Source organism: Juglans microcarpa x Juglans regia, chromosome 8D, assembly GCF_004785595.1.
Source record: "Juglans microcarpa x Juglans regia isolate MS1-56 chromosome 8D, Jm3101_v1.0, whole genome shotgun sequence".
NCBI classification, from domain to species: Eukaryota; Viridiplantae; Streptophyta; class Magnoliopsida; order Fagales; family Juglandaceae; genus Juglans; species Juglans microcarpa x Juglans regia.
The window spans coordinates 3067501-3081136 of NC_054608.1; the positions used below are offsets into that span (position 1 = coordinate 3067501).

At 38.4% G+C, this 13636-nt stretch overlaps 1 pseudogene; it reads right to left on the bottom strand.

Moving 5' to 3' along the window:
* Positions 1-4718: 4718 nt before the first annotated feature.
* Positions 4719-5705, bottom strand: LOC121243141 (annotated as a pseudogene).
* Between the last annotated feature and the right edge of the window lie 7931 nt (positions 5706-13636).

The following is a 13636-nucleotide window of genomic DNA, read 5'->3' on the forward strand; positions in this document are numbered from 1 at the left end:
AATCTCAATAAAATCTAAAATATGCCTCATTTCACATCAAAAGTGTTGCATTGGATTAGCCAAAGGGACACAATTGAAACTTTGAGCAACAGTAAATCAGAAGAGCAGGTCATATTTGGCGTGATACTATTCATGGACCAAATGTATATTTTATTTCATTTGGAACTATCTTGCTTAAAAGCTATATTTATTGGCTCAGTTTGGATAGTGAAAGTGTTTCATCTAATTGTTACAATTTTTTTAAATTTTCACATAAAATATAATAAATAATTCAATTTTTTCAAATCTCAAAATAATAATAATATTAAAAAGTAATATTTTAACAATATTTTATTTAACTTTCAACTTTCATTTCTACTCATCTCAACTCACTATTCAAATAGTAAATCCCCTCCAACTGCCTCTTCCTTTCTCTCATATTTCTCCTAGACTCTCCCTTTCTATCACTTTCTCTCACTTCCACTCCATTTCCTCTCGTCCCTTGAGCAATTGGCCCAAGCTTTGCTTTTCTCTGTTTTACAGGTGAAAATGGAGAAGGAAGCACAAGTTGGAGATGGAGCGCAAGATGATGTTCTTTTGGTGGAGCTCCTAGCCCCTCCTTCTTGGAAGAAATTGGTCTCTCTCTCTCTCTCTCTCTCTCTCTCTCTCTCTCTCTCTCTCTCTCTCTCTCTCTCTCTTACAGGAATAAATTATTTGACTGTCTTTTCTCTATCCCCAAAAAAATTATTGTATTTTGTTGTTGTAGATTTCAGCTTTCTCGTAGGTAAGATTTAGTATCTGATTTTTGCTTGTTTTACATCAGTATTCTTTATTATGTGGTGGAATATGGTGGATAATATAGTTTTATTTCTTTCTGTCTCCTGTGGCTAGGGATTGTGCTTGAGTTTTGTGTGGGGAGTGATTTTTTGTTTAAGGTGTTCTTCTCCTTTTCTTTTCGTAGCGATGCATAAATGTTTTCTCCTTTGGGAGGAAAATTGAAACGTGAATTTGGTTAGTAATTGCTATTTGGAACCAATGGTTGTGGTATACTTCTTAAAATGCAATAATTGGTGTACAAACATCAAATTAGTTATATTTATCACCCAACCCTGCTAATTTATCCTTCACTAGTCATTCTCTTCTGGAGATCTGGGTTTCTTTTTTCTTTTTATTATGATTGTTCTCGTATTTGCTTCATTAAATATTCAATTCCTTGTTCCAATTCTTTTTTCGCCAACAATTCAAAAATGAATGTTGACTGTCCCTTCATTATTTGTTTCTATGATGTCTCTAGAATGTTTGTTGAAATATTTAGTTGAGGTCTGACAAAAAGGAACACAGTTGGAAAGGAACTATATGTATTTGATTTTTGCAAAGGTTTGGCCATGGTCCTGAGATTCCTTCACTAGATTCCTTTTATTTTTCCATTGGGTTGCTTCTATTCATGGTGGCTTTTGTCAAGGACAAAGAGCTGGGGTGTGTGCTTCTTCACATTTTCATGGCTAGTTTGAGGCAGGTTGTTGGTGATATCACATTGGCCCTTTCATGTGTGTTTTTTTCTTGTTGACTCATAGAGGGAGAAGTATGATTATTTTTGTAAAGCTAGTACATTTGTGAAGCTTGTAATCCATGGTGGCCAACTATGTGTAAAGCTAATATATTTGTGGAGCTTCTATTCTTGCGGGCATGGAGCTTGCATTGCTTGCCGGAGAATTGTATGTGTACTGCTTGCTATGTAAACACCTTTTTTGTAGGTTTGTATTGGTTGCTAGCGTGAATGAAATTAGATTTGAATTTGTTTTCATTAACACCTCCAGTCCATTGTTGTAAGATAGTTTAACAAGAGAGAATTTGTATTACACTCTTGATAATTAATTAACATATGATAGGTAGAAATATAAAATATAACAAAAAAAAATTAGAAAAAAGAAATGTGAAGCCCAGCCCGTGTAAAGCCCAAGACTGATTTGGAAATGGGTTTTTCTTTCTTTTAGTGTGCGTGTGTGTTTTCTTTGGTGAAGTTAAGCCCTATATGTTGTTTAAGTCGGTTTCATTTTCAATGTGATAGTATTCAAATTTTGGGCCTAGTCCTTGTAAGTGAACCCATAAGCTGAAAACAAAGGCCCAGCCCCTCCCTCTATGCTGTGTCGTTTTGACCAAGGGAAAGAAGCCCTAAAGTTCCTTCTTATTTTCCCCCGGCGCTGCCCAAGACTCTCCCTCCCTCTCTTCATTTGTTTTTTTCCCCTCTGTCTAGCAGCAGCTTTCTGCCACCCATTCATCCCCTGCCACCGTCTAACCACCATTCGTTACCCCCAATCGAAATCAAGTTCACCACATGCAGCGCATGGCTTCTTTTGGGCAGCCACCAAGACCTGCCAACCATCAAACCACAATGCATGAAGCCTTTGTAGCTTGCCTCACATCAAACCACCAAGACCTGTCGTCCTAATCTCACCATCTAAAAGCCACGCCATTGTTGAGCTAAGCTAGCTTCCACCCTTCGAAAACCCATCACTGAGCCCCTTTTCCTCTCATCCTTGTCCTCAACCTCGGATCTCTCATTCCCCTCTATGTTTTCCATTCCTTGTGGCTTAGGAGATTTTTGCCTAGGGTTCCGCCTCATGCTGTCGTGATCCACCACCCACTAAAGCTCATTAGAGGTCACTCGACCCACCCTGCGGTTCCCACTCGGCCTTTCCCCTCTCAGACCCACTGGTGCAAGTGCACACTCACAGTTTTCTCTTGATCAACAGGGATACTTTAAGTCGGCGTGCTTGATCATCTAGAATTACCCTTCCGCATTGTAAGTAAATTCCCGGAGTGACCCTTGAAATACTAACTGGGAATAAGTTATTATCTGACTGTTGTTGCAGTTTGGTTGTGAATGAAAAGTGGTTGGGGACCCTGTGGAGCTTTGGGATATAATACTGTAGTTGGTGTTAGAATTGTTGGTTGAGGGCTTGGTGAAACGTTGGGAATCGCGTGTAGTTGTGATTTGTGAATCTGCGTGTTGTTCTGCCTATTTGTGAATCGCATGTAGTTGTAATTTGTGAATCTGCGTGTTTGTTTATGCATCTACATTTCTTAATTGTCATTATTTATCTTTATCGTACTAATTGTGCTCTATTCTTTGTCTGTGCTGTAAATTTGGAAACTGTGTTTTTGGTGTCAAAAGGCTAATGGAGTTTTGTGTGCGTATGACGATCCAAAGCAGAGGTGAAGCATTATCTAATGGAGCTCCTTTGGTCACTCGGGAGAGTGTAAAATTGAGTGACATCTCCTAGGTTGTCGCTAGGTGACAATGGGCTTGGACGAGATGGTAACGCTCTCGTGCCGACTCTGTGGTCTTTCTGCTAGCAGAGGCTAGAGGATACTTGGTAACATACTTGCTGCACGCAGAGAAGGACATCGCTTATTACAAAGTCACATGCACAGTCATTACCCGTAGTGTGACGAAGGGAACCAGAGTGTGTGGATAGTCCTTAGGGGAGACCATAGTGCGTACCGTAACAAAATGAATATTTTCTATGTATAAAATGAGATTTTGGTACGAGTGAGTTATCTATAAATTTTTTTGGTAAAGGGAGAGGAAAAGTAAAATTTTGGAATATATTTTCATGTCTGTCGTGTGTGTGTGGTTGTCTATTTCAATTGTTTGTATTTCTTGGTGGTTGATCTATGGATTTCTTTGCTGAGATTGCGAAATCTCATTGTGGTGTTCCCACCTGCGGTTACATTTCACGAAATCGTAGATTTTGATGCAGTGGACATTTATGAGTATAGAGGACCGACCCCACCTGAAGAGTAATAACCTCGGGTTTAACCCTGTTGTAGCTAATTGGATTTTTATTTTATTGTTTTCTGTTGGATGACTATAATAACCTTATGGAGGACTTCATTGTTGGGTTGTATTTAAATTTCCTGGTACTTAGTTTTTTTGGATTGCCTTGTTATTTTTCATTGCGTTTATAACTGTGCACTTTTAAGTTGCATACTTGCACACACATGCTTTCACGTTGCCCTTGGGGTGTATAATCCGTGAGGTCAGTACCTTGGCGTCGCGACTCTCTCCAAATCATACATAGGGTCGAGGGTGCCTCAAAAAATAATAAAAAAAGTAAACAAATTAATAGTTTATTATTATATAGAAAACATTTGGCTAATCCAACGTTAAAAATTTGGAATATCTTTTAAATGGAATAGGCAAAAGACAAAACATCCCAAATTAGTCAAATAATGATCCCAAATTAGTCAAATAATGACTTTGCCTTTGCCTATTCCATGACTGGCTAGCTAGTTGTATTGATCAAGTACTTGATGATATAATCATTGCTATCTAATTCACAATTAGTTGCCCATTCTCAAGAAAGCAAATTAAGGCAAAAGATTCCTATCTTACCAATATTATATATAAATGGCCAAAACTAATGAAATGATCACTAATTTGATAAAGTGGAAAGCACAAATAATAAAAACTTCAAAATTAGAATATATGGACTAATATTTCCAAAAGGTAAATTAAGAGACTATTTAGTTAGTATTTAACCATTATTTTTGTTTACAAGTCTTTACATCTTTTCTCTTTCCTTATTTACAGGAGACTATGTTAGCTTTGTATCATATATAGAGGATGCCCCGTGCTAGCTAGTGGCCGATACTAAACTTTTTCTCTGGTAAGTGGGAGAAAAATCTACCTGATTCAATGGCTAGGTTAGTTACAATAAGACAGAAAAATACTCTTAAGGAAAAAGCATTTGAAATAGAGACAACATTTCAAGACTTCCTTGCACCATTGTGGCAACATTTGTTTGGTCTAGTGGAATCAATCTTGAAGCTCCAAAATCGGACACTTTAGCAGTGTAATTACCATCTAGTAGTATGTTTGAAGACTTGACATCTCTATGAATTATAGGCGGAGAGGCTGCAGAGTGTAGATAAGAAAGTGCTCCTGCTGTTTCTCATGCTATCTTAAGACGAGTGTCCCATGAAATTGCAGATGGCATACTAATCTTATAATGTATGTGCTCAAAGAGTGTGCCATTGGGGACAAACTCGTAGACTAGTAAAGGAACTTCTGTCTCCAAACAGCAGCCAAGGAGTTTAACCACATTTCTATGCATGGTTTATCTGGGAAAGTACAAGCACCTCATTGATGAACTGCTCAATTTGGCTCTGGTCCACAATTTTTGACTTCTTGATTGCCACAACTCTACTATCTGATAAAAATCCTTTATAAACGGTTTCAAATCCTCCTTGGCCAATGATTAAATTCTCATCATAATTGTTGGTAGCCTTTTCTAGTTCTTCTGTGCTGAAAATTTTTGTTGTTTCAACTGAATTTTCTCGTTTGGAGAGTTGTTGAGACAAAAGTACTCCCCAATTTTTGCTGTTTCAACTGAATTTTCACCTTGCCAATGATTTTTTTTTTTTAATTGTTGTTTGACCGTTTTAGTTTGAATCGGATTTTGAGGCCACGTACACGCGTACGTTGTTGTAAATGGAATATTTGATAATTTAAAGGGCGCCTTAATTTGCAGTACTGTTATGTTAATTATTCTTATATATGGGTTAGGTTAAAAAAAAAAAAAAAAAGAGGTCAATAGTGCGCCTTATATTCAATTGAGAAAGTAATTGGATCTTATCAAATTAGCTAATTGCCTTCTATTTACTGCAATATAAGTCAGGTGATACGTACCTGGTACTGAATGGAATGGGTCTTCCCCCATATGGCTATAAAAACATGATATCCTCTCTAGGAAGTTTTGCACACAAACACAGAGTAAAATTGAATCCCTCTCTTAGAAAGAGTTGAGGCAATGGGTTATAGTACTTTGCTTCCGCAAGTGATATGGGTTGGTGTCATTTTCTCAGAAATGGCAACTTCTGCAGTGGCAGCCACTTATGAATTAGCCCTCCCTAACTGCCCCGACCGGTGTGGAGATGTTGACATTCCATTTCCATTTGGCACAACTGATGGTTGTTACCTAAATCAAAATGACGACTTTTTCATCAACTGTATCCAATCGGCAGGCCAATCACAGCAACCAATGACGGGAGACTTTGTTGTCCAGAACATTTCCATCCAAGGCCAGCTTGACATCTTAATGTTCACTGCCAACATTTGTTACAGTGAGTCGGGCATCCCTTTGGACGGAGACTTTTTGCTGTCCTCTCTGGAAAGCTCCTCCACTTTGTTAGAATTGAATGAAGAATGAGAGAAATAAAACATAACTATGTTAAGAAGAAGATAGCATGAAGACAAAGTATTGTGAGAGTCTTGAAATATTCAGATACACAAATTGTGTAAAAATGAATAATAATTACAGAGGAAACCGAGAGGGTCTTTTATACAGGCCAAGAAAGAACAAAAGTGAACTAGCTAAAAAAAATACTGGCGGTAGCTAACAAAACAGGAAAGAAGATTCAAAAACAAAAATAACTTTACAAGTTATCTAACATAAGCATAGAGTAAATCAAGGAGGATTGAGTGTGGGCACTGTCTTTCCAAATATGGCAGTTATGTTTCCAAGGTCCTGGACTGATTGTGCTGTAACAGAAGCATAAAGTAAATCAAGGAGGATTATCTACTAACTTGTCTTTCAATTTCCTTGAATCTTGAGACTCCCCCTCAAGGTGGACACACGGATTAAGTGTGTTCATCTTGGACATTAGAAAATGGAATGAAGTAGTAGGTAGAGCCTTCATTAGGATATCTGCAGTCTATAACTTTGAACTTACATGTACTGGTGTAATGATTCCAGCAAGCACTTTTTCTCTAATAAAATGACAGTCCAGCTCAATGTGTTTTGTTCTTTCATGGAACATTGAATTTTGGTGAGATGTAGGGCTGCCTGATTATCACAATATATGATAGCAGGTTTCGGATGGCTTGTGTTAAAATCCTACAGCAAGTTCATCAGCCATACAATCTCACAACTTGTGTTGGCCAATGCGCGGTATTCAGCTTCGGCAGAGGACCTAGATATGGTGGTTTGCTTCTTTGATTTTCAGCTAATCAAAGAATCTCCTAAGAATATGCAAAAACTAGTGGTAGATCTTCGGGTCTCAGGGCAAGCAGCCCAATCTGAGTTGCTAAATGCCCTGAGAAGCGGTGTGGACTTGGAAGAATATAGGAGATCTTGATCCTTTGAGATATCTCAAGACTCGATGTGCAGCTTGCTGATGGATCTGTGAAGGCCGATCCATAAATTGACTCAAGATGTTAATAGAATATGTGATGTCAGGTCTTGTAATGGATAAATAAATTAACCTTCCAACCAACCTCCAATAACTTGTAATGTCAATGAGAGGATCTGCTGTCAAATGAGAGTTTATGATTTAATTCTATTGGTGTGCTGATCGACTTGCATCCGAGCATACCAGCATCCTCTAAAATTTCAAGAGTATACTTCCTTTGATTCAAGTGAATTCCTTTTTCTGATCTTGCTATTTCTAAGCCAAGAAAATACTTTAAGATGCCAAGATCTTTGATTTTAAATTGGTTGTTCAGATATGTCTTGATCGAGTCAATTGTTTTGAGATCATTGCTTCCAATAAGAATGTCATCAACATACACTAATAATGCAATAAACTGTCCATCATGAATCTTTGTAAACAAAGAGTAATCTGACCTGTATTGTTGGAAACCAATTGCAATGAGTGAGCTGGAAAATTTTGAATGCCATTGTCTTGAGGCTTGCTTAAGGCCATAAAGTGATTTGTGCAGCCTACAAATTAAATTTTGATCTGTAATAGACTCCCCCTTAGGCTGAAATCCCAGAGGTAAATCCATGTAGATCTCCTCTTCTAAATACCCATGGAGTGCTGCCAAAGCAAGGATGATGCAAACAGTTGTGATCTTTGCAACTGGACTAAAAGTTTCATGGAAGTCGAATCCCTCTCTTTGAGTGTAGCCCTTGGCTACCAATCGGGCCTTGTGCCTTTCTAGAGAACCATTTGAGTGCAATTTGGCTTTGTAGACATATCTACACCCAATTGCTTTTTTTCCTTTTGGAAGAGTAGTGACTGTCCAAGTATTGTTGGCCTCCAAGGCATTCAACTCATCGGCCATGGCTTTGATCCAATGCAAAGAGAGGACAGCTTCTACATAGGTGGTAGGGTCTCAGGTAGAAGAAATGGAGAGGGTATAAGCCTTGTGAGAAGGAGAGAATTGAGTGTAGGAGAGGTAATGCTCAAGTGGATGAGCAGTAGGGTGATGAGGTGATGGTGAAGAGGTTGAGTTGCAGTGATAATGAGGGAGATATTTAGGTGGGTTTTTTATCCTATCCGATCTTCTTAGGGTTAAAGGGGATGGTGAATTTTGTGATAAGGGAGAAGGTGAGGATAAGGTGGTGGCTGGCAAAGGGGAAGAAGGGTCGGTTGGAGAAACTGAATCAGGGGAATGAGGTGAGAGTGGATCTCTTTCATTGAAAGAAGGAAGGGGAGACGAGGGAAGGGGGTTTTGAAAGTTTGCATTGGAAGGGAGGGAAGGTAGAATGGAGTTTGGAAATGAAGATGATGTAGAATTGTAGTGATGATACTGGAAAGGGAAGTGAGTTTCATGGAAAATGATGTCTCTTGAGATGCTATACTTATGACTGTCCAGATCATAAACCTTGTACCCCTTAACACCTGGTGGATATCCTATGAACACACACCTCCTAGCTCTTGGATCTAACTTAGTTCGGTTATGTTTGAGAGTGGAGATAAAACATAAGCAACCGAAGACTCTTAAATGTGAATATGAAGGAGGGGATGAAAAAAAAAGCTCATAAGATGACCGATTGTTGAGCACAGAAGTGGGGATCCTATTTATCAAGTGAACTGCCCTTAGAACAGCATCTCCCCAAAACTTGGTTGGGAGAGAGGCCTGGAACAATAAAGATCGAGTAGTGGAAATGAGGTGTTAATGCTTCCTTTCAACTACTCCATTTTGCTGAGGGGTATAAATGCATGTCTTTTGATGGAGGATTCCATGTTTATTATAGAATTCTTGCATTAAAAACTCTGCTCCATTATCAGATCTGATTTGTTTGACCTTGAGATTGTATTGAGTTTGTGTCATTTGGATGAAGGACTGCAAGAGGCTTCGAGTTTCAGATTTAAACTTCATCAAAAAAATCCATGTCATTTGACTATAGTCATCTATTATGGTGAGAAAATATTGATGTCCTTGAGGTGTGGCTTGTGAATATGGTCCCCAAATGTCACAATGGATTAACTCAAAAGGAGAATAAGTGGAAGAAACACTGCGAGGAAAAGGATTTCTTTTCTGTTTTGCAAAATGGCAAACATTACATTGATTGAAATCAATACATTTTACATCCGAGGCATGAGAAAAAATTAAATTTAATCTCTGATTTGATACATGCCCTAGTCTAAAATGCCATAAATGAAAATCTGGACTTGCTGAAACTTGTTGGACTCGAGATAAATGGTTGGGATCAGAATTAGTTGCTGCTGGACTTTGATTGACAAAAGGACTTCCAAGTGAGTTGGAATCAAGGAAGTAGAGTCCTTCTCGTACTCTAGCAATTCCAATCATCGTCCATATAGCTTGGTCCCGAATGAGACACTGTTTTTTAGAGAAAATAAGACACAGAGAAGAGTTTTGAGTTAACTTGCTGACCGAGAGAAGATTAAAAGTAAAAGATGGGATACATAGTACTCCATGGAGGGTTAAAGTGTTACTGATCTGGACAGTGCCTATGTGAGTGACTTGTGATTTTTCTCCATTTGGCATCTGTACATAGGCTTGAGAAGTGGGAGTGATGGAAGAGAGGAGAGTGGTGGAGCAAACCATGTGATCTGTGGCTCCAGTATCCACTATCCATGTGATGTGTTTTGGTTTGTGTGAAATGCAAGTGGTCATGGATGCAAAATGGTGGTCATGTTTGGAGGGAAATATAGGATTTTTGGAAGAGGATGAGTGATAAGTTATCATACTTGCCATATGGGAGCTATGAGTGGGAGGGCCAGGCTGTGAGGAAGTCTGTTGTGAGGCATTTTTTCCTTTACTCGAGTCCTCTATGCTGAGTTGTGATGACTGAGAGTTGGCCAAAAGCATGAGTTGCTGTATCTGAGCTTGACTCAAAGCTAGTTGAGCAGGTTCTGTTGCACTGCCATTAGAAGGTTGACTGGTTGTTTGATTTGCCGAGTGATTATATCCTTGTTTGGTCTTTGTAAACTTGAAATCAGGAGGGAATCCAATCAACCGGTAGCATTTATCTTTTGTGTGTCCAGTTTTTCCACAATTGTAACAAGTGAGGTCAGACTTATCTTTCTTCTTGGTCTGATTGTGAGATGCCACCAAAGCACAAGATTCTGCAGCAGGAAGAATGGCAACCCGAGCCTGCCTTTGTCTCTCCTCCTGAAGTACCAGTGAGAAAGCCTTGTCAAGTAGGGGCATGGGGCTCATGATGATGATTTGACCTCGAATGCCATCATATGTCTCATTTAAGCCCATAAGGAACTTAAAGACATAGTCTGTTTGCTGCCTTTCTCCAACAGAACCAAGTGCATCACAAGTGCACAGGCCACATGAACAGTTTGCTGATGGTCAATAGTTGTGTATCTCTTCCCATACTGCATTCAATTGAGTAAAATATTCATTTACTGACTGAGTTCCGTGTATGATGGTCCCAAGTTGATGCTGAAGTTGATAAATGCGAGCATTGTCAGGTTGTGCAAACCTGTCTTTGAGTTTGTCCCATACTTTATTTGCATCACCTATGAAGCAAACATTTGATGGTATCTCCTGGGAGATGGAGTGAAGTATCCAAGAGAGGATGATATTATTACATCTAACCCATGGTCCATAAAGATTGCTGGATGTAGCAGGTGTGGTGATGCTTCCATCGAGGAAGCCTAATTTATTCTTGATAGAGAGAGCCAGAGTGAAGGATCATCTCCATGATAGGTAGTTGGGGCCAGATAGAGATGGAATAATGACAACAATATTAATGCCATCAGAATGGTGAAGGAAATATGGGCTGTTGGGGTCTTCAGATGGTGAGAGATTTCTGGCTAAAGGATTCACGCTAGTTTCATCTGTAGACATGATGAAACTTGAATGAGAGTTGACAGTAGCGGAAGGAGATCAGAATGAAGAAGGTGAGCAGAAGAACAGGTCAAAGGTCCTGCTTTGATACCATGTTAGAATTGAATGAAGAATGAGAGAAATAAAACATAACTCTGTTAAGAAGAAGATAGCATGAAGACAAAGTATTGTGAGAGTCTTGATATATTCAGATACACTATTGTGTAAAAATGAATAATAATTACAGAGGAAACCGAGAGGGTCTTTTATACAGGCCAAGAAAGAACAAAAGTGAACTAGCTAAAAAAAATATTGGCGGTAGCTAACAAAACAGGAAAGAAGATTCAAAAACAAAAATAACTTTACAAGTTATCTAACAGAAGCATAGAGTGAATCAAGGAGGATTGAGTGTGGGAGCTATCTTTCCAAATATGGTAGTTATGTTTCCAAGGTCCTGGACTGATTGTGCTATAACAGAAGCATAGAGTAAATCAAGGAGGATTATCTGCTAACTTGTCTTTCAGTTTCCTTAAATCTTGAGACACTTTCACCATTTCGAGCACCCAAAACGTGTTCACGGCAATTGGCTATGACACCTATGCATTCCTTAATGGTGACCAGAACAATGGAAACTTCTCCATGGGTTGCATGACGATATGTACTCAAAATAAAAGCAATGTTTTGGATGGGACATGCTCTGGAATCGGTTGCTGCCAGGTAGATATCCCAGAAAGAGTAAGTAATTTTAGTTTGGAAGTACATAGCTTCAATAATCACACAAAAGTATGGAGCTTCAATCCATGCAGCTATGCCTTTGTGGTTAAAAAGGACAAGTTTAGTTTCTCTCCCGCTTATCTTTCCAGTCCCCAGTATAATGAAACCCTTACGATAGTTCTTGATTGGACAATTGGTGATAAAAGGTGTGAGAATCCTGTGAACAAGTCGGATTACATGTGGAGGGAATAACACATGTTAAAGTCCTGCAAACGGGTATGGGTATCGTTGCGACTGTTATGAGGGTTATGAGGAGAACCCCTACCTCCCTACTGGTTGCAAATGTATGTATAAGTACACGCAAACGTACATCTAAGAAGCTTCATAAAGAAAAAAAAAAAAAAATTATTGTAGGATCCTTCAATATATAAAGATTTTGGAAGAACTTTCAATTATTCTATTACATATATTCTTTTGATCCCTTTTCAGGTCATTGACATGTTTTTTGTTTCCATTTTCTTGTACTTGGGCTTAATTCCATGTCAAACTGTTGGATCTGCAGATGTTAACGAGTGTCTGGATCCAAATCTCAATAATTGCACATCGCCAAAGAGATGCATTAACACAGAAGGGAATTATACATGTTCTTGCCCCAAGTGCATGGCACAGTGGAGACGGAAGAAAAGGTGGTGAAGGGTGCGCTTTGAATCTCGGACCAGTGTACAAGATCGCCATTGGCAATTATACTGCATGTTTGCTATATTAGGAGGTGTTGCATTAACATTTGAATTTGGAGTACTGATCTAAATTACGCTTTCTCATTCAATTAAGTAGAACATGAAAAACAATGCCATTGACATATCTATATCTACCAAGTAAGGCAGCTAATCACCCTTACTAGAACAGATACCTTCCCCGTTCCCTGTTCCAAAATGGTTGGGGTTGCCACAATCTTTAGCCCACCTCCACACCCTCCTCTTGTCCGGCCATAGTAATTGTTTGGGCGGCTGGATTGCCCAACCTGTTCAATCACCACTTTTCTAAAGTTTTGAGTTGGTGAAAACACGTAAATTTAAATATATACATTGTATACATTATAACACTCTTTGACATGCATATAGGTCAAACTCTTATTTATAAATAAAATTCAATCTTGATACCATGTTAAATCAATATTAAGTTATCATAAAAGTTAATCAAGCCAATAGAAAGAACTAAATTTAAGTATTTTGATTAAAGAAATTATATTTGCCGTTATAAGGTATACAAGTACAACAAACTCATTTTATAAAAGGTAAATAAATCGTGGGCCAACATGAAAAAACTATATTTTTAATGATAGACTCAATTTATATATTTTTTTTTTAAAAAGTAAATAAAATTTGAACATTTTAAACTTATATCTAGTATTGCCCGTTTATTATATATAATATCTTAACACAATCTACCAGCATGATCTAGAGCACAAGTCCACAACTGGAAAATCAAAGGACAAATCTAATTGTAAGCGATTATACGCAATAATACATGCACCCATTCAACTACAAGGGAAATCACCTTTCCCGGCGATTCATTTTTGCTGAGAGAACTAATAAAATCGCCGCCTATCACATTTCCCAACGATTTATAAATTGCTGGACGTTCGCCGGTATTAAAGCCCTACTTTTGATCTACTCCAACGGAAGCCAAAAATCGTCGAAAAATATTTTATTTACCGGCGATTTTTATTCGCCGCAATTGCAAGATACGATTCAGTTGTTAATCGTTGGAAAAAATTAATTCCAGCGATTTAATATTGTCGCTAAAAGAGGGAAAATCGCCGGAAATATAATTTCCCGACGATTTTTTGAAATCGCCGCATTTGACTAAATGGTTTTGAAATAACAATTGCGGCGATAAAAATGC